Genomic DNA, 25,610 nt, shown 5'->3' on the forward strand with positions numbered 1-25,610 from the left:
TTTTGGAGTGTAATTTGTATTTTTGTACAAGCATGATAATTACCATTATAGATTGCCCACAAACTTGGTGGACATCACATAATTATCTCCTTAAAATGTAAACAGATATCTGCTAAACTGCATCCATAGCCCTTTAGGTTTCTATAAATACTGTAATAACTGCAGAAGTTCATTTAAACAAATATAGCTGGCTATCTGCAGTTACTGTTGTTTCAAAGCTTTCACTGTGGAAACACAGTTCAAAACGTTGCACCCACATACACCCACTGAAAACACAGCCATTATATCCACCAACAGATTTGACTTTTGAATATTCTAAAGGAATATTCTCAAGCAAACAAACAAGGATTAAAATTACTTCATAAACCGGACTTTGAGCTTTACATGAGACTAGTTGCTATGTCCATACCCATCAAGAAATGGTTTTGACTCAGATAGCTGCTCATCTTCCACAAATCTCTCTTGTTTCTAGGGTAATACTCTTCCCCAGAGGCAAACCATTTTCCCTTTGACAGTGTAGTTCCACTGTACAGAGTATTGTATACGTGGATCCAAGTCTTTCTATTCCTTAGCGACTCTCTCTATTCCTGTTTTCTAAAACACTGTATCTGATGTTGGAGAGTTGCAAGCTTAAGATGTCATTGCAATAGTTCCCATTATTATTGGTCAGAAAGTGGGCACTGGAAAAGCCGGACTTACATCAGACTCCTTAGTCCAAGCAATTTGTGGGTAATACTGACACATTGTGAAGGGAGCACTATTGCAGTCATCTGAGATGTGCAACAGAAAATAAAATAAAATAAATGTAAGAAATTAGCAATCTTGTGATATTTTCAAAGAAAGAACAAGTTACTTCATATCATCTCAAGCTGATAACCAGTGGCTTTAGCTGCTTAACTAATCTCAGGGTGATTTTGATCCTGTGACTCCTGTGACTTCTGTGCATAGGGTTTGCTACCAGTGTTTCTGTATCTATTCAAATTGAAACATTACCTGCTCTTAATGGGGGGGAAAAAGCCCACAACTCAACAAATCTGTGTACCATCTTCCACACCTCTGTACTTTGTGTATAAATAAAATTAGGTGATGCTATAAAAGAAATTTAAAAGATAGTAAATTTGAACATTTATACATTTTTATGTCTTTTGTTTCTTTTACTGCATGTATGAAAACATGCATGCTTATTTGCTTTTTTGATTTATAGCTGTGAAGAGCTAGTTCAATGACTCACTGCTCCCACGCAGTAAAATCTACGTTCTTTATGTCTCTGTCTTAGCAGACATGCACACACCAGCTAACATGTACAGAGTCAATCATAGCTGCATCAATCTGTTTTCTTGCATATAAAACTGATCTCTGCGTATCAATTGGGTATATAGCCCAAGATGTCCAAGGTTTTATTTTACACCTCAGGAAATCTCAGCCAAATGGCTGCAGTTTTCCTTCCAGTATCAGAAAATATTCCATAGCCTATACTTATTTAAGAGATGCTTCTGTGAAAAATAGGACAGATAAAAAAATATTGCAGTCTTCTTTTGCATGTCTGGAACAATAATCGGAAGGAAATTTTGAAAAGAAAGAAAGAAGTAACAGCTTAGTTCAGAGCTACTATGTAGATTTCCAGATGAAAAAAATTGATATAAAACAGACAAAAAAGAGACCAAATATAAACTTGATGAAAATCAGACTTAGTGGAAAGAAATTGAGCAATAAAACAACCAAAATCAGAGAAAACACATGTTTCTGAAGTTCAACAATTTCCTGTGGGAAACAAGAACCAAAATATTGACACACAACAAATTCACTTAAAATTATTGTTTGGGTGCTTTAAAAGTATAATTTTAACAAATTAAATTCATTAAAGTTACATTTTTGTAAACTTACTATGTCATCATAAAATTACTGATGGAACCCAAAAAAAAAAATCTGTTCATTTTCAATTTGGAGAAAATCTGTATTGAAAATTATATTTCAGAGCAAAGAATAAAATTGAAATGGTATTTCATTTTCACTTAAAGGTTTCTAAAATATAAATTGGGCATGTGGGAAGGCTTTTATCTCTCTTCAGCCAAAACAACATCGCAATATTGATGTGAATTCACAAAATATTTTGCTTGACACCAATGTTTCCATCAACATAAACTGTACTTGTCTATCAAGAGAAAAGCATTTTGACCAAGGAAAAAGGCTTGACCTTCATGAGATGATATGTAACTTGTTGAAAACAAAACCATGACAATCTCCAGTTTTCTGCTAAGATGTCATTCTCATCTAATTCTTAGAAACTGCACATCTCAGACATAAGAGACATATTGACCTCAATACAGCAATCTCTCTCGGAATTGCTAACAACGTGTATTCAGACCTAGAACACATCCTAGAAGGTGCTTCAGGGTTGGCAATCAAGCCTCTTCCATAATCCAGCAATAAAAATGAGCTTCAATATTTTCAATCAAAACAGAATCACAAATTCTTATAAGGCACAATGCTAAAAATAAAAGCAGAGGTTCCATAAGTGAGTTTGGCTTTGGCTTAGCATCCAAAAATACCTAAAACGTGTCTAGGTACTCAAGAATGTTTTCAAAGTTTTCTATGAAAAGCTAGCTATAATTCATATACAAAATCATCAGGAAAATGACCATGCAAGTATAAAATGCAGATAAATGAATTGCAAAATTTATTAAGTTTTTTTAATAATAACTTATCCCCAGTGGAAGAAAGGGTAGATGACAGGAAAAAGAAAATAACTCACAAGATAGAAAGCTCTGAATATCCTAGTCTCAGCTGACAATTACTGCTTTGGTTCAGTAATGACTCTAAAAAATTACCTTTATCTCAAGGGCTAGAGATTTCTTTAACAATTATTTATAACTCTTTATAACAGATGTCTCTGAATAATTCTTTAATTCTTTATAACAGATGCCTCTGAATATTTTTCTGTCATTACTGCATGGCTAGACAATAAATTTGTGAGACTCTGCTGCCTTTTCACAGTTAGGGTCTATTATACTAAGAAATACATTATCTCCATTTGTACTAAACAACACTATCATTGCAAATTTTCAACTATAGCTCAGTACAACATATAATGATGAACAAGAGGCTCAAAGGAACTTTATAGATGTATATATCTCAACTGCTTCTATGATATTTTATGTCCTAGACAAATTGGAACATCATTAGCTTCCTAAGAAATGTATATTATTAGGTCAGAATATACTTCAGGCATGTCAGCAACTCTTCCTTATTAACCTAATTTCTAGTCCTGGAAGCATTGCATCTGACTCCAGGGTTTCTTTCAGAGTGGGAATTGAAAGCAAATTTCCAGACATAGCAAAGGGCAGATGGATTTGAAGATGTTTAAGAGTCATTGCTACAATTAATTTTTTTAATCTATCATTTAAATAAAAAAATATATTAGAAATAAAGTAATTTGATCATGAAATACATGTCCCTAATTCTTTCTGTAGTTCACTGTGTAACCGTGTGTATATATATATATATATGTGTGTGTGTGTGTGTGTATGTGTGTGTGTATCTATATAAAAAAATTATATATATAAAATATATCTAGCTTCCTGAGGAAAAAATAAAGTTTAAAAAGGAATAAGCTATAGCATCTTTTCTCATAACAGCCTGACTTCTATGGTTGATCTTCTTGCAAGTACTCATATCAGGCATAATTTTAAGAACAAATTTTTACGTGAACAGGATCAATTCTTACCTTCAGCTAAGTACAATTCAGAAGTTCATTAGCTTTAGAGATACAGATGATGAAAACATTCATTATCACTTTTGAATACAGGTTGTCATAGCCTAAGATCTTGTCTATACATGAATTAGTAAAAGTGAATGCTCAGTAAAAGGCTATTAAATAATTTTCAGGAATATTTGTCAATTAAAAATACAAGAAACTATTTCCCATTAGGTAGTACATGCATGTTCCAGTAACTGAACTGGAGTAAATGTATGTAAATCCATTCAGAGTAATTTAAACAGGCTGAGGAGGAGGTTCCCTCTTTGGGAAGAGCCTGATCCTCTAATAAGAGTTACTAAGTGAGCATTCAAAAGATTTTTGTGCCCTTCATTGTCCTTCACATCAGTAATGAGGGCCTGCTCTCCACTGCTGAAAGGAGAGCTGGCAGCTCTGTAGCTATTCCTTTTATGTGGGAAACACACCTTTCAAAAACTCTGAAGGAACAGAAAATTCAGTGCACACATGCCCTCAGAGCTCACCAGGCATAGGCTGTTCTCTAGCTCTCCTCTGAACAAGGACTTGGCTCAGTTCAGAGTTTGTTTTACAGTGTCTGTATTGAGTTTCCAAGTCTGCATTTTTGACCTTTCCAAATAACACTGCAAAATTAAACTAAAAATTTTTCTCTGGTACATGTGGTCTACAATTAGAAAAAAATTTGGGAAAGGACTTTAAGAACAAAGATAGTGCAGTAACTATTGTTACAATCAGTCTGAAAACATCCCCTTTCTGGAACAAATGTAAATTGAAAAACAAATCAAAGAGAATCACTTTGCATAAGTGACTTTGGCCATTTCTTTTGCAAGTTAAGGGGTGATAGAGATTTTTACACTGTTTATATTTTAAGTACATGGGATATGAAGAGAAGCAAAGTGTAGAATGACCTAAACAATTAAATACATCTATAGACAAGCAACCATTGCTAACATTTTGCAATGTTTTCATCTGGTTAATCATTTGCTAACTACATGTTCACAAGCCAGTTTGATTAAAATCAGTCAATAAATATGTTTCCATATGTGTTTTTAAAATATTCTGTTGAACTTTCAAGCTCTCAGATGAAAGTGAAGGAAAATGTGAAGAAAAAAGTGCTGGTAAACCTTGTGTAACCCACACTGCCAGTCAGGGAAAATTACCAAAATTGCCAACATTGTTGTCACACCATAAGTGCAGGTGCAGGAGAAGTGTTAATGACAAAAAACAACAGCTTCTCAAGAGAAATTGCACAAACACTATTGCTAGTCCTGCCACCAAGGAAGATGAACCAGTGTCATTTTTGTCATAAATAACCACAGGCTTGTTTAATGGCAACACATTTGTAGCACTGCTTGGAGTCTCTGCAATGACTTTTTGCGTGGCATCTCACACAATATTGCCTGTTGCTGTGTTCCTTAGGCACGCTGGGAATCAATATGGTTAGTAATAGCAATCACAATGAATGTGCATTATGAGTAATATTTTACTGCCAAAAGAATCAGCAATCATAATTTGTGCCTGTGTTAATTATATTTCTACTATGACTGGTACATAACTAGGTCAGAAAAATAGTCTGCAGCCTATATTTAGTAAACAAAATAATTTTAAATCCTTTCATTCAGTACAGAATACAAAGCAGAGATTCTGGTGGGAGTGTCTTTTGACTCACATTTCCCTTTAAAGTTTTATCCCAGACTGGAGAAAAGTTAACAGTGTTCTGAATGAGCCTGAAGATGCTTGGAAGTGCCTCAGACAAGGATGCTTGAAGGGAAGCAGCTCTTTCAAGGACTTCCTGCAAATACACTTTTGAAAAGGCTGTCAAAAATGGTGTACACACTATCACAAAGAAATACAGTCCTACAGCTGCATTTACACTTCCTTACAAATTAGCTATCAACTGTCACTTTGCAACAGTTACTTGTCCAAAAAGAGGTAAAAAACACAAACATACTAGAGGAGAAACTAGGAGAATGATATATTTAGAAAAACCTCAGCTAATTCCCAATTTTTATGTGCAATTTTGCACTGCCTATCTATATAAATCTGTGTGTTTAGATTCATCACACCATTTGCAAATTATCATGAAAATAATAGTGTGTTGTTTCCAGATGTGGTACATGCAGACATCACATGGAAGTTAAACAGTTTTTCCAGAAAAGTCTAGGCCTAAGTGATATTTTTTGGAAAAATATTCAGGCTTGACTGCCTCCCTGTTCTTCAGACAGAATGAATTCTTTTAATGCAGGGATTATCTCAGTTCAACAGGAAGTGCTTGTGCTGTAGCCCTGCCTCTTGAATGACGCCTGGGGAAGACCATTCAGGGAAGACCATTCAGGTGGTCACTCTCAACCATGAGCGACCACCTTTGAACATTTCCATCCCTCCCATCAATTGACTGCTGTAAAACCAGACCTCAATGACTAAAAGGGCACTTCAGCAACAGGAAGCAAACCTTACAGTTCAGTGAAGCAGATGTGCTGAAGGCAACTGCTTCTACAGACAGCCACGCCTGGACAGGGATGATCTAGGCAATCATTTACATGCAACCTCTCACCTCTAATTAGATTTACCATAAGGTTTGTTTTCCTTAAGGAGTGATTATGCTAGCAGCTCCTCTTTATGATCAATAGCTGAAAGCTTTTCTAACTATTCCTGCACAAATTACAAGACATAGATGTTAAAATGCACATAAAGTAACTTTTGCCCACTTCTGCCTCAGCAAATTTTTTTCTATTAGTGATAGATTTATTGAAATAAGAAAAATGAACTTGAACTCCTGTTAAGCCTCTTATAAGAGAGTATATCTCATAAAGGGGAAACAAAAATAAGAAAAACCCCTGAAATCCATTTAAAAGATTCCACAAAAAAAACCAAAAAACACCAAGCAACCACACCAGCAGTGGGGAGAAAATAACAAAAACATCCAGACTTTGCATATTCATAGAGTGGCAATAGCTAATTTATTTTTCACTCAGCAAGTCCTGGAAGCTATGTGGTTTCTTCCTTTGGGAAAAAAAAAAAGGAGTAGAGACACTGGAGTGAGCATCCAGCAAAATAGAACTTCTGCTTCCATTTTTCAATATTAAGCCTTTTACACAAAATATCCATATAATTTATGAGCTAACACCTTTCATCAGAGGAGAAAGAAAGAAAAAAATAATAACTCTTCTAGGCTAGTTGTTGTCACTGACAACTCAATTTATATCTGATGCAATGATGGAAAATGTCATAAGTCATGCCATTAGCCTGTCATTAATAAACAGTTTGTCTCATTATTTTACAGTTTAGTTTCTTGAGGCTAACAACACATTGATGAAATGTGTTTTCCCACTCTGAAAGTAGTATTAAAAATGCATCAGTGGAAAAGCACTTGAGAAAAAAAAAAGGCAATGACAATTTCTATTTTCTATTTCACAGGTTTTTCCAGTTCACCTTGAAATTCATCCACTAAGAAATACATCCTAAAAACTTGCTGAAAAAAATTCATTGCAAACCTAAGGACAGCTTGCATACCTGAACTCAACAACTTTGTTGTGTCTCCTTCCATGCAGCAATTCTCTTTGAGATTCCCGTGCTTGACCAATCCTTATATATTCAATGATATCCATCCCAGTACAGAATATCTCTATGAGCACACTGTTCATGTGCATCTGCTCTATATAAAGCCACACATGGACAAATATTTAGTTTTAATCCTTTTAAATTTTTATGCAAGCTTAAAAGCAAAGAAGCAGTCAGAGAAATTAACCTAATTCCCCTGTAACGTGTAAAAGTAAACAGTTTTCATCTAATCGTCTTATGTTCTGGAATTCTTCCTGCCTTTAAAGTTCCATAGATTATAACTGTAGATTATTCTCTTAGATACACCAGGACATAGGAAAGTTGAGGCTAGACACAAACAACATCAAGCTCCTACCATCTATACTTGGGGATATTCTGTGACACTCTGTGGAAGAATGAAAAGCAAGGCTGAGCCACTCATCACAGAGATTCAAGGAACATTACCAATGCTATGCTTTTCTTTCTCTTCCTAAGTCCCCGCACTGCTACTCAGCCCAAAACACCACTATTAAGGTAATTCATTGGTACAATTTTGTACTTACACTGTATGTTGTCTTTCAATAAACTCAAATGTAAAAGAAATGACAAATTGCACTCAGCAAATAATTTATTTAAATTACTGGCTCCTGATTTCTGTAGCTTTTGAACACAGCTCCTTTGATAGTCTAAGAAGTCAAGGCAGCAATGAATGTTTAATTTAAACACTGAGGGGTCATAACCCCAGGGAAACTTTGGCAGTCTGTACAAGTTCCCAGAGCTCATAAGTAAAGCTGGTAAAAAAATCTATTTTTGTGAGGAAGCTACGATAAACCTAGGGAGTACATCTGCTTTAAAACAATAGAATAGAGAGTAGAAAACAAAAGAAGAAAAAAAAAAGTGAATTCAAGGATTTGGAACTACCTGTAATGAGCATGAAAACTGTTTTAAAACAACAATATCTGCAATAAAGCAGAATATCCAGAAAGTGTAAAGAATATCCAAAAACTGGTCAAATTGCATTCAGCAGCAGTATAAGGAGGTGCTTATAAGATGTACCAGAGGCAGGAAGACACCCAATAACTGTTCCAGTTTTGTGATAAGAGATAGAAGTACCTGGCTTGAATGGAAGTTACATAGGCTTATTGGGTAAGATTAAACTGTGAGCTCAACAAAATTCAAGGAAAGGCCCTTCCTGCTTTAGGAAGACATCTTACTCTCTAATTCTTTTTTACTTTATCCCAAAAGCCAAGAATATTGTTGCTTTGATAATATGTCATGGGCAAGAGAAAATATACATAGACTTATTCCTCCTGTTTTTTAATCACATCTGTGAGAGACATATATCTATTTGGCTGAGGAGGTTAACTTGTTTCTGAAAATGCTCCTGAGCCATGTTATTCAGCTACTAGTTTTTGGCAGAGAAAGCAGCAGAAGAATGTGAATTTATAGTGAATTGTATAATATTAAAAGCTGCCTTTTTTATTTGGGTCGAGGATCTAAAATTTGTACAGAAAAGGGAATAGAACCTGAAAATTCAGGGCAGTAGTAAATTTGTTTAGATTAGTTTTCTTGGACTTTTCTTTATCCTGTGCTTGAGATCTACTTCTTGCCTCTGACAATCCCAGGAGCTCCAACAGCTGGAAAAGGCCAGGTTGTTTGCCACACACAAGTTTTTGAGATCAGGGCTGTTCAGTAGCAGAGGTCCTGGAGCTCACAGGGTCCTCAACATTGCCCCACTCTAAGACAAAAGCATTTATCCAAGGCAATATTCAGAAATTTCTCATCTTCTACTTCAGCAAGAGACAAAAACATGGGAAACATGCCACCAGTAGATCCAATGGAACCTGCAGAGCTGCCTATGAAATTTGCAACAGCAGCCCCACAGAGATACATCATTTATTTACTGCTCAGCAGACACTTCCTTTCCCCTTTCTGCCTTCTGCTCTAGTTTGAATGCATGAGGAGGTATGTCCTCACACTTTTTTGGAACTTTCTCAGACTCATTCCCAAAGTGGCTTATTAAGTATTTCCTTCAATGTGAGAAGAAAACCTAAACAGAGATCTGCATATACACCTTCTTCTGGGAATGACAAAGGAGGTAAAGTCACAAAACAAGTAAACACTTTGGATGCTGTAGGAAAATATATGATTTATGGAAATCATTTTTCTCGAAAATAAAGTGATTTCCCATAACTTAAAAAAGGAAAACTTATATGCTGATAGTCTTCTATACCAAAATAGAAAGAATATGCATGGGGTAGAGGTGAGGGTAAGGACAAAAGGAAAACAAACAAGATGTCTATGTATGCCCAACAATTCTAGGAAAAATATATTTTTACCTGCATTTGACTACCCGTTTTGCTGTCAAATATTTCACCATAAACATACAGTTTTCTTACTTTTATTTTTTTTCCTCTCTAATCAAACAATACTATGTTATTAAAAAGTAATGACTGTGGAAGATGACCATGGCCAGAGACTCCAGACAAATCTCAAAAACATTGTAACCAACAACATTATAGAGAAAAAGAATAAGTTCTTTTTGATCAAAATATCAGGCCTTGAAGGAAAGTTAACCGAAGTCGTCATAAGCATGATTACCTCCAGAGACTGGGAAAGGTCATAAATGTTCCCCAAAGCAGTTTACCATGAAGTAAAATTTGTATTTAATGATGTTATGCGTATAAAGAAATGTAAAAAACTATCTAAAAGAAATATAGAATCCCAGAATGTTTTGATTTGAAAGGAACCTTTCAAGTTCATCTAGTCCCACTCCCCTGCCATGATCTGGAACACCTTTCAGTAAACCAGATTGCTCAGTGCCCCATCCAACCTGAGCTTCAGTGGTGATGCATCTACCACCTCTCTGGGCACCCTGTTCCAGTGGCTCACCCCACCCTTAGTAGAGAATTTCTGATGCTAAAGGAAAAGAGATTTTGACAAGTCTAAGGAGACAGAGAAAACTGAGCAGAAAAGATCCCACGAACCAGCCTCTTTGCCCTGTCACCACCTGCTTCATCCTGGCAGTGAATATTTCTCATATAAGCTGAAAAGAGTTGTTATGTTACCCTGGGATTGCAATCTCAGCCCCTCAGACAAAGGTGCCTAGGGGCAGAAGGAACTGGCACTTTTAAAACCAGGACAGTTTTAAGGCAGATACTTTACAGATCTGTCTAAACAGCAAGAGGTTAAAGGGGCTGAGACCTGGGACATCGTGTTCCCAGAATAAAAATAGGCATTTAGAGCAGCCATCCTGGCATTTCAAGGGAGATCCTCAACCCATCTGGTAGACCTATCCACTCTGGGGTTCTTGTACAGTCCTCAAAGCAGAGAGAAGAAGGGAAGGGCAGCTAAACAAAAGACTTCAAAAGAAAGAAAGGTTGCACTCAGAAGTGACTGTATTTCAAAAACCCTTTGTCAAATTGAAGATTTTGCTGTAAACCATTTCAGCCTCGGTTAACCAGCATTTAAAGATTTTCACTTTTCCTCTAGTGAAGCTTTCACTGGTTTTTGCTAGCCAAAATACCTCAAGCTAATATGCTTAACCTTACCTGGTAGAGAAACAAAAGGTTGTTGAAAGGTATTTTTGCACCTTCAAAAAACCCAGCAAAATGATCTGTCCCATTGGAAGCATCTAAAGGGAGTAAAAGACAGTTCACCTTTAAAGTCTTCACAAAGGTATTAATGTCAACATTTCTTCACTTATGGTACCTCTGCTCTCCCCCAATTCAGCAGATGGGGGAATTCAGCTCAGCTATAATACAGCTTCAAATTCCACTGCCTTCAGTGAAGTTTTACCTAAGTTCCACTGCTGCCAGGAGGAACTGGGTCAATGACATGGGACTGTATGGTCATATTGCAAATATCTAATTTTTGTTGTCCTAATTATTGTTTTGTGTCCTCTCAATTCTGCAGCCACGTCGCAGAGGATGAGGCAGCACATCCTTTTCCACTCAAGTAACCTTGGTTATTTGAGAATTGGGACTGATTTTCCTGATTTTGTACTATGAAGATGCACTGTGTGCCTGCTGTACTACAGTATGAGGCAGCATCAGGCACAAAGGAATTTGGTGTTTTGTAGCAGCAGTTGTGAACTGCAGAGCTGGCAGCTTCAGGAAGAAGTTTACTCTGGCTTACTCTGGCTCTTTCCATTTGCAAGACAGATGGGTCAGAAGGACAGTAAACCCACCATTGAATCAAGAGGATATCAGCAGAACAAGTTATTTTTATTTAGTAGAGAAGTTTATTTTCTCCTATGCTAAGAATAAAAATTAAGTTCTTACTCTGATTCTTTTGGATTTCCTTTATGGATCAGTGAAAATCCTACAAAAAACAGAATACATAATATATTTTATCTTCCTTTCATTAAGGCTGATCTTTACACCAGCTGATATAGAACATTCAGTTAATATTTTCTATCAGTGACTTTTCAGAAAACACTTTCATTTTAAAGATTTTTGGACATTTGATATAGTCACTAGTAAAGGCCATATCTTCTGTTTCCTGACAGGCCTTCCTCAACAAGTTCATAAAAGGTTCCCACTAATGGTGAGAGAGGTAAGAGAAAATATTCTAATTCCTATTTCATTAAGGTATATCTGGAGAAATTTCCTTAGCTTCTCAATAGGAAATTTGGTTAGCTTGTCAGTAACACATCTGCATTAGGCCTTAAACTTTTGTATATAAATCAGTTAGAAGGAACAGTTACATGTAAAGGAAGAGATGGGAAATTCATTTAGTAAACAGGAAAAGGTGCCAGCAGGAATTAGTAAACCACTTGAAAAGTGGAAGTCTGTAGTCTGGTATTTTGAACAAATACAGCAGTTTGAGCAAACTAAGGGAAAGATGTTATGTCTGATGTTTAATGAAAAAAAATGCAGTTGCATTAACTTCCACATTTAGAATGTAACTGTGAACTCTGTTAGCAGTTCCTCAACAAATGCCTACAAATAGTGTACTTCATCTGAATAATGATGAACCAAATCAAGTGGACATCACACTGTGTCTTTATAACTTTTAAATCTACTGATCAGAATTTGATTTTGTAAATTGAAACCTGTTGCAATAAATGTAACAGAAAAAAAAAGTTGTCTTGCACTTTTTTTTTGCTAGGCAGACACTGCTAGGCCGATGCCACTGTTAATTGCCTTTACAGAGCAAGAAAAAGGGGATCTTTTCTAACCTGGTTTTCACTCTTCTTACTTGAAATCCCCACATTCCACATTATCTCATAAATATATGTTGGTTAATGGCATCATTATTTTCAATTTACACACATTTCAGAGCTCAATTTTTCGAAATTATCCGTATACAATTTCGGTGACCATGTTCAGATGATATGCACATATGATTAGTCTATGGCATGATATCAAGTTGAATTATAAGGAAAGAGTGAGACAGTTATTCTACAATGTGGAAATAAAAGAATCAAATAGAAGTATAAAAATCCAATTTTAAAGCAAGCATCAATGGTCATGACCAAATTGCTCATATCATGTTTAAATTCCAAGACTGCTTGAAGAAATAACCCTCTATAGATTTTTCATTGCCGTTAAATGAGCAATATTTGTAATTATCTGAAACATCTATCAACCAGATCTTTCATAATATTTTGGTACCATGAATCATGGGACATCTCTCACAAATCATGAAACTCCTTTACGCTTGGAGAGAAAATTTCTGCCCATTCATTAATTTTAAAGATGCCAGTTAAGGCAGAAGTATTCTTATGTGTGAGATGTAATAAAATCATATTAAAAAATATTAATAACCTCCTGCAAGTATTTGGGGGGGGGGGTTTCAAGTGAAATTTAATATGTTTTTTCTCCTAAAAATTAATATATTAATATTTTAAAAATCAAAATGAAGTCTGAGATGACTCCTCTCACACTGGTATATCATTAGGATTTACGAGGAATTATAGGTTAATCCTACGCATAGCATTTGAATAAAGTATCTTTCCATACAGTTTAGGTCCCATTTTGAAATATTTCAAATCGGTCTGGCATTATTAAGATTAGAATTTTGATTAAAATACATCAACTTATTTTTGTTTACGTAGTTAGTATATAAGTTTGGCCTTTGAGAGATGTATAAACCTCTCTAATCTGATTTCCAAACCTAGGAGCTTTCAGTAGAATTCACCAATTTCATAAATCCCATTTCATAGAAAGTAATCAACACCTGAATTGCTTACCTATAGCAATATAATTGCTAATTCTATAGCAATATAGAATTGCTTACCTATAAAACATTAAATTGCAACAGTTTGCTTATAGCTTAGCATTAATGGGCCCTTCTCAAAGTTGTAGGTGAACCTGAACTCTGTTAGCACAAATGGCTGAGCTGAGGAGTAAACAGAGACAGGTAATCTTCAGACAACGGCTGGGCCAAGGCTGGCCCAGGTGGGAAGATAAGAACAATTAAAGACCTGTCCATGTGGACATGAAGGAAGAATCCAAAGAGGCATTAGAAGACCCCAGACCATAAATTATCATTACTCCAAGAGGCACATGCTGGGCAGATGATGACTGGGTGCATGTACCAAGAGGGTATAAAGACCCAGGTTTCTTTGTTCAGGGAACCTCTCCAGAAGCACCCATCTGGAGCTGGCTTGCAATTAAACATTATCCCACACAATTAATTTCTAATATTCAATAGAAAAATTTGATTCAATCCCAAAAAAAACCTAATTAAAAATGAATGGTCCTTTTATACACTAGCAGTTAGCCTTTAAATGCTTACAAGAGGCATTTGGTCCCCTTAGTGCTTTGAGAGGCAATCAAGAGCTTCTTTTCCTCTTTAATTACTGTCTTTTCATCCTTTCCAGGAACACAAAATTAGCAAAATGTCTACATCCTATTGAAGCAATGAGACAAATTATTTTCTACATACTTAAGTGTTTTGACCTTAGATAGGAAGCCTATAACATCTCCAAGGAAACACTAAGTTGAAATCTAAACTTCAATTAAAATTATATTTGAGGGTAATTATTTTGGCCACAAAATGTAATTTGTTTTATCACTGGTCATTACTCTTTCAAAATTGTAGAGTTACCATGCCCAGTGGCCTCAATCAAAATCTATTTGTGTACCTGCCTTGCTTTGAAGCTCTAGCTGGATGGATAGTCTTCATTACCTGGTAGGTTATAAATGTGTTCAGCTCTTCTGCTGTAGTTTCTGCTGGCAGAGGGCACTGCAGTCCAAAAGTAAATATCTTCCAATGTACTTCTGCTTGCAGACTAAGGTTCTTTGGGAATTCCATGCCCTGAAATGGTTTATGTGAATGTCACACTCTTCCATCATTTTTTGAATAGAGAAAACTAAACATTAGTCACTTATGCTAAAATGCTTACTACCTTTTAAATTTTTTCATGAATACAAAAATACATGCAAGAATACCTGAGAGACACCTGTCAGCGTGTTTGTAAAAGGAAGAGAATTTCACTTTCAAACCTCTAAAAGTTCACCATGTTGCAATTCTGAGTGGTCTTTCAACGGCAAGCAGGTTTCAGTATTTATGAGCTTCATGCTCAGGGACTTGACAGAAGTGTAAAGGTTTCAGATAATAAACTATGAATATAGGGGAGTAGGGAGAGACTGTATGAGGCAGAAAAAAAAAAGTAGCGTATTATCAGGAGTTTATGCTGGTGAAATCTAGCAGAAATACCCTGAAACCAAGGTGGGCAAAAACTATCTATTTGCAAAGCAAGCAAGATTCAGAGTCTGAGTTTAGTCCCTATCTTTTCAATTAATACCACCACCACAAAGTCTTGTCCCTAGGAGTTTAATAGGGTGATGTAAATACTGCAGTAGATAAATACTGTATTTATAGTAGAAATGCATTCTGATGTGAAATCAAGGTGCTCGCACTTGGTAGTAACTCATGAAAAATTTGATAAGTCATTGTTCATTCTGTTTCTCTGTCTAAGCGTTCCAAAAAAAACAAAGAAAGGTATTTAAAGGTATTTAAAACTAAACTTCTTGCTACTGCTTGTTTACCAAAGATGGCAATAAATGGTCCTTTGACTGCTCAGAATTAACCTCCTAGGTTAGTCATTAATGTTGTTCCATAAACAATGGTCTCTTATCTAGCAGTCGACCAGTAGGTAGGAATGTAGAGAGAAGACACGGATCTGTTGGAGCCTGTCCAGAAGAAGGTGCTCAGAAGGCTGGAACACTTCTCCTGTGTAGCTGGGCTGAGAGAACTTCAGTTGGGCAGCCTGGTGAAAAGAAGGTTCATGGCAGCCTTACAGTACAAGGTGGAGTAAAAGAAAGATGGAGACAATATTCAGCAGGGCCAGTTGCAGCAGAGCAAGGAGTAATGGCTTAAAATTAAGAGGATAGATTTGATCAGCTCTAAGGAAGAAGTTTTTTTTAACAATAGCTGCACAGTGAGGTGGTGGATGCTCCATCCCTGGGAATGTTCAAGGTTGAATAGGGTTCTGAGCAATTGGATATAGATGATGATATCCCTGCTCATGGCAGGTGATTTGGACTTGGTAACCTTTAAAGGTCCCTTCCAACTCAAACTATTCTATGATTCTATGACATTCTATAACTCTGTAGAGTGACCGGAGAAAAAAAGAAATTTTAAAAAAATTAAAAAGAAGGGAAAAATAAGAAACCGCTTAGAGAAACATACAAGTTTACACAGTTTACATTCTTAAGAATATTACCAGAAGGCAAAATATTATTATTGGAAATCTCCCTAGTGGTATAGCTAGGATGGTTATTTTAACAGTCTAGTTCCTAAAAAATTCTGGTGCTGTAGTAGAAAAGTTATGAATTTATTGTGCAGCACTATTACTTATTTTTATATGACACCAGTATCCTGGTGAAAATGCTGCACCCTAGAGAAATGCTAAAGCTGAGATCCCATATGAGAACAATATTACCAATAACAGAAAATATTTGCTAGGAAATCCATATTTAGAGGGGAATTTTTTTGTGCTTAACTGCAGAGAATTCTTGAACCTGATTTACTTACAGGGTATGTGGTTCTGTTGGCAACTGTTGACTAGGGAATAGACAGATACACTGAATTTTGTAAGTACTATTTTTTTAGTTTGAAACAAAAAGGCTTTTTTTCCTTCAGGCATTTCTCTTAGGAATCATTCCTCTGCCATTCCTTTTGAAAGATAAGTGGTATATGTATGATCTGTTACTCTGAAGGGTTTTAAAAAGAATACTATTTTTACTGCTTGGGCATGGGGCTGCTGTTTTGGTTTGGGGGGGGTGTTTGGTTTTTGTTTGGTTTTTGTTTTTGTCTTGGGTGGGTGGTGTTATTATTTTGTCTTGGGTGGGTGGGTTTGTTATTATTTTGTTTTTATGTAATTTGAAAGAATAGCTTTATCGGAGCAAACATTTCATCACTATTTCTGGAGGGTCTTAAGATTGCTGACAAACAACACCGTAATAAGCATCTGTAACTACTAGAGGTCACTTTTTAAAAAGAAGCAGACATACCAATAAATGATGTATACCGAGTAGGCTGATAGATAGAAGGCAGTTTCTAACAGTCTCTAGGAATATCCCAGGTAGCAAAGCCAAGATTTTTCAGTACTTTTCCTAAATGTTCACTCTGCTCCAATTTGTATTTGACATATGTCCACCCTGAGGAAGCTGCCCCTTGGTTGTCTATAAACTAATTTTCATTCAAAATTAGTAAAATATTTTAACAAGATGCAAAATACAATAAATCATCATCTAGATCAGAAATATCATAGGAAAAAAATGTCCACATTATCTTATTAAGTATGTCAAAAAAGTTAGCTAAAAATCAGCTGGTTTGGTAAAAATTTGGTTGCATATCCAGTCTCTCACTCCCCCAAGGTGAGGGCTGGGAAGGGCAAGGAAAGGGGTGGAACAATGGAGAAGGGATAGGAAAATACCAACCATCATTTAAAAAAAGCCCAAACAAACCACACGATGAAACCTTTGGAAAAAAATGTGATTGGTAAAAAAAAAAAAAAAGAATTGAAAGGGAGCAGTTGCATTTTACCAATGAGATATTTAGTCATTCATCTTCCTTAAGTCCACTAGAGCTAGACCAAAAAGACATATAAATATTCAATCTCATATTAATTACTTCATTTGCATATATAGGCACTTAAAGAATGTTTTCAACCACCAGACTTTGTCCATCAAGCACATTTTAGCACATTGAAATAAAGGATGATATTAGAATAGCCTTATTCCTTCAAGCAAAGATGATTAAAATTGCACTAATACAGTAACAGATAACGAGCAGGATCTTTATGATTAAAATGAAGTTCTCTACTTCTCTCAAATGTTGGTAAAAGTCATATGAAAAATAAAAAGAAAAACACACAAAACCCACAAACAAATAAACAATGTGCCTCACTTCTGTGCAATCTGGTCTAGCAGAAGGGATCCCATGGTAGGGATAACAGAGCTAGATGACCTTTAAGGTCCCTTCCAACCAAACCAATCTATGACTTATGGTTGATGGGGTGTCCTTTTAAGTAAAAAATGACATGCCCAAACAGAAATCCCATCTAATTTCAGGTGTGTGTGATTTCTGCAGTGACAAGCCTTGCTGGAACTTGTTCGTGTTAGTAGCATGAATTGCCACCACCAAAAGCAAAAGGCTAAAGCTGAAAACATTACTGCACAAGAAAATATTTTATGTGCATCTCTCTCAGACAATCTTCACAACTCCCCTGCAGTTAGGTCACTCTTATTCATTACTACTATGAAGAACTATTAAAAATAGATAGATTTCAAGCAAGACAATCTGCCTCAGTGCCACCTTCGACTCCCAACTTGTCCCCCCTTGCAAAGCAGCCAATGCCTGCTGCTCCCAAACACATTCAATTTCATAAACAGCTCAGGAATTATTTTAGAAACTGCTTATTAAAAAGCAGGATACCATCCTCTTCAACACATGCTTATCTCTCTATTCTTTGCTCTTTGCTCTGGTTCCAGCTTGAGTATGAAGTACCTATTAATACAAATGGACCTTGAAAAGTCCTAACACAGATTGGTACTTGCCTTCTTATGGTGGCAGTGTACAGCAGAATAGCTTGTAGCTATCACTCAGTCACACTGACCTTCAGTTACACAATGACCTATGAGCTTCTTACATTTTTAATAGGAAAAAGAAAAAAGTAATTCCAGTGGCCATTTAGCTGCAAGTTACAAAATCCTTTTAGCATGTGCGAGTTTTATGTTTTTCTCTCCAAGAGGTTAAGAAATGGGAATATGAATCAAACCACCATTTGGATACTGCTCATGCTGCAGAATAGCATTTTATAACGAAAATGAAGTTGCTATGCAATTTGTATTAATATTCAGAAAATAAAGTTGATTGTAGGGGGTGGGATTATGCAGACGAAAAAAATATGACTAGTTTACATATACACAAATATGCATATGTGTGAATGAGTATCAGATGAAAAATACTTGCCTACAAAAAGTGCTACTTCAGTTTCAAAGGCAATTTCGATTTCCCTGAGAAAATTAGTGTGAATTTTCAGCTATAGTCACTTATTATTTTAATAATTTAACACCTAAAACTTTCAAGCAACAGACACCATAGGACTTTAAAAAATCAAGAAACAAATTAAGTAGAAGGTCAGAAGAAAGGATGGGAAAACTAAAATTACAAACACCAGTAATGTTTGACATATAAGGCAAGAATCCATGGAGTTTTTCCTGCCATTTATGCACTGTATGACCTGCTTTATTATCTCACATGATCTCCTGTCCCTTATGAGCTGGATTCCAAAAAACTGCTCTGGTTTAGGCACCATTAATTGGTTTTCTATAGAATTTACCCATAAGTTCATAACTGTACAAGTGGTCTCTAAAATGACTTAAAACAATGTTAAATACAGAAATAGAAGATCCTTCTGCAGTTCCTATCCATTAGCAGGTATTTCTCTTATAAAGTTCTTTTTGCTTTTAAATTTGACAGGTAATGACATAACAGCTTGGAAAGCATTAGCAACCTTTGAATTATGATGTTTCATTTCTATAGTCAGTTGTTTACCTGGGTGGCTGAAAAGTATAAACTTTCTTTTTTTTATTTAGAAGAACAAGTCTCAATAAAAGTGTTGCTTTGCAACAAATGGTGTATTTTGCAGCTGACTTCCTCTGTAGGAAGAGCACCTGTGGTGTGAGCCCCATGTCAAGCTGATAAGTGCAGAGTTGTGAGCCTACAGAGGGTTCTCTCTGGCCAGTTTATACAAGCAAACATAAGGAGTAAATGTCAGTGGGAAAGATTTTCAATTAGGCAGACTTTTAACACAGGCAATTTGTGCGATGACAACACATTGTCTGTGCTGCCCAGAACGTGAGGCCAAGTCCTCCCTGAGGGCAGCAGTGCCACCAGCCCTCCCAACACAGTTCCCAAACCTCTCAGGGGTGCCCCAGGTAGCTCCTTAGCTCTCCATCTGCACTCCTTAGCTAGTTCCAGGGTTCCAGTTGGTGACCCAAACAATCATGCCAAGAAAACTCTGCTGAGGAAGAAAAGTCTGTACACCCACATGCTTAACCTGACAACCTTAACTCTCATGGAAATCCACCAATAGCTACCACCTTCCCTGGTATAGCTCCAGCACATCTTTTCTTACTCTTGTACTAAAGCTTCCCCTGGCACTGTGTCAGCATCCTGAATACTGGCAAAACCTGCTGCAGTGTCTCGGAGCTCGAAAGCCCTCAGCAGAGTGCACTTACCAGCCCCAGACACTAAGGTCACTGCTAACTCACCCCAGGGTGGGCAAGTTTTAGGGCCAGAAGGAAACCAGCTTTCCCACACACACCAGCTCAAAAATGCTTTCTTGTCACAATGTTGTGTTATTAATTAACTCAAAATTGTAATCTGTTTTGGAGATGAATATGAGAACAAGTGCACTAGAATGCATCTGAGATTGAGATTTCTTGTTTTATCAGTAATTTGAAACTTGATGTATTTACTCAAAGATGTATTGATGTATTTACTCAAAGAACTACTGGTAAGTAAGCTCTTAGAGAATCTGTTTCTTATCAGTGACAGAACATAAATGATGCTTCTTAATATAAATATATGTCTATAAGCGCATACATCATTTATATTTATGTAAATTTAAATTACCTGTTCATAAGTTGACATGAAGTTTTCAAAGTGACTAATGTTCTTTGATTCCAGTCCAAAGTCTTTCACGTTAAAATATTATCAATCTTTGATTCAAGGAATGTGCTGTTGGGTTATTAAATTTTGTATATTTGGTATTAGAAGTAGATGAAGGATTTTTGCATCAAGAAATTTAAAATTAATTTGTAAGTGCTGGATATTTTAACTAAGAATAGTTGCACATTATTATTCTGACATTTTCTCTTTTAGAAGTCTGAGTCAAGTCTCAACTAATGCATTTGTGGCATAAATCAACCAAGAAAATATTCCTTAGAGCTCAGCTTAAAAATAAAGCTACTTTGCAATCAGACACATATACTGTAGGTCTGAATCCAGTGTTTCCACCAAATAAAACCTTTTTCTGTCAGTGCAAGAGACAAACTTTGGTCATGGCACAGCTTTAAGAGAAAAGCTGCAACTGCTTTTCCTTCATTTAGAGCATGAACAAATGCAGAGCAGACATGGCTTTGGCTGTAGAAGACTCTAAGTATGTATTGCACATGGTTTAGTCTCAAAGCTTGTTCTTATTCAGTGAATATGAGAAAGAAGTGAGTGTGCAGGGCTGCTGTGGTGTTGCTGCTACCTGCACATTTCTGGTTTTTACACCGTACTCTCATCTGGGTGATAAATTATGGTAGGAGAAAACACAGACCAGACAGGAGACATACCCACTTCTCAGGAGACCTTCTGGGCTGATAGAAGTACAGGAAATCAGAGATGGTCACTTTAATCAAATTTGTCCTTCCTGCCAATTAAAGAGAATGTTATGACTCCCTATACAATAAAAATCTCCTGTTTAACATTGATAAACAATCACAGATGTGAATGCTTGTTTTTGCATTCAGCACATTCACCTGGAAAAGAACTAATCATTGTAAAATATCATGCACCTTCTAAAGCAAATAAGCCTTTTCTAACCACACTGTGGATGCCAGAGAAAATAACTGAGTATAAAATGCTAGGAGAATATTTATCTGTTCTATAAACCCTGGAAAGACTAGAAAATCAATGTATTGGACACACCCATACTCTTCTGAAAACATCTATACTGGAAAAGTAACTGATTAGAACCACAAGACATTTAAGTTCATTTCAGATAAGCGTATTTTTCATTACTGTGGTCAAAATATCTTTCTCTAGGATTATTGTCTCTCCTCATTTCTTGTGAAATTGATAAAACTCATGATGTTTGTTTGATCTCAGGGTGTTCGTATTTATTTTTCCATGCATGAGAAAATTTGAAACCAACAATACCAAGATGAAGACATAATTGATTACTGTCAGATGTTTTTCCCTTCTGATTTGCAATCCTACAATAAAAAATTCTGTTATTGTGAGGGACATAACTTCATAAGTGAAGGAGGAAAATAATTTTCCATTTATTATTTTATGTCTAGAAGGACAAGATTTTAAAAGAAAATTAAAATGTTATCTTTCCAGGGAATGTTATGTTATGTTTCAAGGGAATAAGCATTTGCATTTTCATGCTGGATGCCTTTTTAATGCTGTTACTCAAATCTCCAAGGTTTCATAAGCCAAAATCCAAGCTTTTGCCAATTAGATCTAAAGAAAATAAAGATAAAGTTCTCTTAAAAATAGCTGCACAAATCTTCAGATCTGAATGTTCAACATGTACCTATCGGGTTCTTTAGAAAATTACTTGACAGCAGGAAAAAAATCAAAACCACAGAGAACTGTTCCTATTTAAACCCAAATTAAGCTTGGAAATAAAGCTGTACTCCTTGTAAAAGGTTAAAAAGCTTTTCCAATAAGAAAGGATAACAGCTTTTTTTTGTACATGATTTCTGAATTCAAATAATAGGAAAAAAGTCAAATATGATGAGTTGTCTATGGTATAACACTTGAAATACATAGAATTCTCTCTGTATCTCTACAGTGGGTAAGTCATTGGAGTTTTCTTTCATTTGACTTTTTAAAGTCAAAGATATGCATTTTAAATGTGACAGCATATGTTGAAGACAGACACCAATTAAGTAAAAATGCAAAAGCAAACACAAAAGCTTCAGGCTTACCAACAGGATCTGCTGTAAAAAGAATTAAACAAAGGCAAAAGTAACCAATGCAGTTGTACTAAGAACTAAGGTTAAAAGAAATGCCAGACTGCTAATATTGCACAGCCCCACAGCCTTGAGCCTGACCTGTCATATTTAGTGCATTCTGCTTCTTTATCACCACAACGAGCTGTTATTCATATTTCTCTCAACAGCATGCCTTAAAATCTCACCATGAACCACTGAGACACTTGTCCCATCTTTTCTTTCTTCTTAATCTACTACTGCAATCATTACATTTCCAAAGATGTTAAAATAATACCAAAAAAGCAATCTCTCTAATTATGAATGGACAGTATGTTCTGAAAGAATACAACCTATTCAGCCTATTGCTTGACCTGCAGCAGCATTGCTGGCATGAATGAGAGAAGGGACCCAGCTGGATCCCACTATTTCTAGTATTTTCCTCTTTGGATGGCTCCAAGAGTAGAAAGAACAGTAATTAGGATTGAATCTGACATTTTCAATCAAGAAGTAAGTGGACCATGCATTACAGCACAACTTGAAATAACACTGTAAACACTTTGCAACCTTGACTTGGAAAGAGAACTAATCTTGAGTCCTACCCCAGAACCTCACTGTATGCTCAATCTATTTTTCAAGTTGGATGTACTGGGAATGACCACATCCACTCAATTTGGCCCTTTCTAACAAGGTAAAGGGCTAAATGCCTAGAAAATAAAGATGAAAAAAGCACCAAAGTACAAGTCAAATACCAGAATAGAGTAGAAATCTTAGTTATAAAATAAACATAAGGAAATTACATAATTCAGATCTCTCAACTAACTTTGTAGATGGTCTCAGAGACAGCAATAATAGGTAAGCACAATTTGACCTAGTTTTTGTAGCACTCATAAATTGTGATAACTGTAGCTAAGAAAACCACGGGGGGGGGGGGGGGGGTAGATATTTTTTCTTATCTAAAAGGAGGTTTTTAAAGTTTAACTATTGTTTTTTAAATCATTTCAAACTGCAGCCATCAGGCTTTGGATCCCCATTTTACTACTGTAACATATAACACATGTAATATGGAACATACAACTGGCTTTCATCCATGTTGTAATTTCTTATTTTGTCATCTATCGAGGACAAATAATCAAGAGGGTAATAAAGCCAAAGAGTATCTGTCTTTATCACAGAGTTCTGCAAGATGACAGGCAAGGCTAGGGAATTATTTTAGATATGAAGGTCATAAATATTTAAATTTGGTGGATTTATAATTTAAAAAGAAAAGACCATTAGAAACTATGCTGTTGGAGAAACTAATTTTCTCTTTTTTGCTTTATAGACCTTGATTTCATTCCACAGCCTACTGATTTATTTTACATCTAAATGTATTTCAATAAAACATCTGGAAAATATAACTGTACTTCATTAAAATCTGTAAATATATTTCCCCAGGATTCAGTACTTTAAAAGAAATCTCAAAAAATCTGTCCTGTTTTTTCTGTTGAGCGTGTATTCCAGGTTCTTCTGTATTAGTCTAATAGTTTATGTTAGAACATGGTGAAAAATAATCAGAGAACATAATTTCTAAAACTTTTTTTTCACCCCTCTATCATTGGTTTCTAGGTTCTTTATTTTTAAACAAATTTAGACAATTCTCAATTACTGACATGCATATTTTTTCACTCAAATTTAATTCAAATTGGTATTTAACATGCACCCAGTATTCTTAATTATTTTAGTCATCAGTTTTTAATCTACTGCTAACTAGATCTCATCTATTTAGTCCACAGAGAAAATGCTGCTTACATATAGTGCAATGTAGCACAAAGTTTTGAAATAGGACAATAAGTGACTTGGTCAGCTCTAGAACAGCTCCAAGAAATGCTTTTGCACATTCTCAGGCTTTGATGGTAAACCATGAGACAGATGTACAATTGCAGCACTTAGAGATAGAGGTCTGCCTTTTTTGGTAAGTGTTACTTCAACGGGATGCAGTTTAGTAGAATCTGATAATGAACAAAGAGGCATTTAAAACTCTTAAACACACCATATCCAGTTGTTCTGGACATTTCCATTCCTAACAGTTATTATTGCTAATGATCTGTAGTATTTTTTTCTTTAAGTTGTCTTAAAGCATATTTTCTATTCGACTTTTTACTCAAAATTAGCTGGATTTCCCTTCTGTACCCCATCATAGGAGTGTTTTTTCAGAACCATATACTTTATCACCTTTACAGACCCTTTTTATACTGCAGATGCCAACACTAAAATATCACTTTGAAGCATTTCTCATTCTTAGTCATCGCCTTATGAGAAACAAGTTTTTTTTTTTCCTATTTAAAAAGCCTGTATTACTGTCTACACATGCATAATGAACATGCCTGGATGAATTTCTAAGGAGTTGATATATATAGATACAGCTGACATATACAGTATTGTATTCTTGGTTATGTAACATCAGAGCACCTCACACTGTTTACATGCAACGAGGTCATCTTGGGAGCTCTTGATATAAAGGAAGAATTGGGAAACAAGGGAAAAAAGCTGACTTTGCCACCAATCTAGTTTAGACAGTGGTAATCAAAATATGCTTTACAAGCCAGCATCACATTTTAATTACTGAGCCACTGTACTTTGAAAGATGCTCAATTGATCTATTCTTTGCACATTTTTACTATGTAAAGGCAAAACTAAAAGAAGGAAAAAAACAAACCTACCTATGACCCTGTTTAATCCTTTTCTTTTAAAAAATAAAACAGAATGTTTCAGTGCAAGAGCGCAGACTTTCCCAGTTCTTAAAACAGCTGACAAAAGAGCAAACTTCTGCTGTCAGTAGAAACTATCCCTTGAAGTATGACTAGAGACTGCAGAAGGGTATGAACTTTTCTCGCTACACTGCCATAACCAATGGAGAAACAACTAAACCCGCTGACATCTAAAATAACAAGGCACGAGTCAAGTTGTCCCGACTGTGAAACTTTGTGATGCCTCGAAGCGACACATAAAATTCAGCTCTGCCCCAGTGGTGAACTTTTAGTACTTGTCATATCAGAATGGAACCGGCAGGCTTTTGATTACTTACTTGTCTCCGCACAACCTCTTTTTTTCTTACATTTTCATAGGCCGTGCCTGCTCATCTGCATGCAGCTGCAATTGCCTGAATTATTCCAGCTTTAAGCTTC

The 25,610-nt window shown here is 35.8% G+C and overlaps 1 long non-coding RNA gene across 1 annotated transcript in view; it reads right to left on the minus strand.

Moving 5' to 3' along the window:
* The window catches only part of LOC143693959 (uncharacterized), a 61,714-nt gene that overhangs the window by 31,268 nt on the left and 4,836 nt on the right, over positions 1-25,610 (minus strand). The window contains exon 2 of the long non-coding RNA XR_013182080.1: positions 21,076-21,148. This is a non-coding gene — a long non-coding RNA (uncharacterized LOC143693959). The remainder of the gene's footprint in view (positions 1-21,075; positions 21,149-25,610) is intronic.

This window comes from Agelaius phoeniceus, chromosome 4 (genome assembly GCF_051311805.1).
Source record: "Agelaius phoeniceus isolate bAgePho1 chromosome 4, bAgePho1.hap1, whole genome shotgun sequence".
Lineage (NCBI taxonomy): Eukaryota > Metazoa > Chordata > Aves > Passeriformes > Icteridae > Agelaius > Agelaius phoeniceus.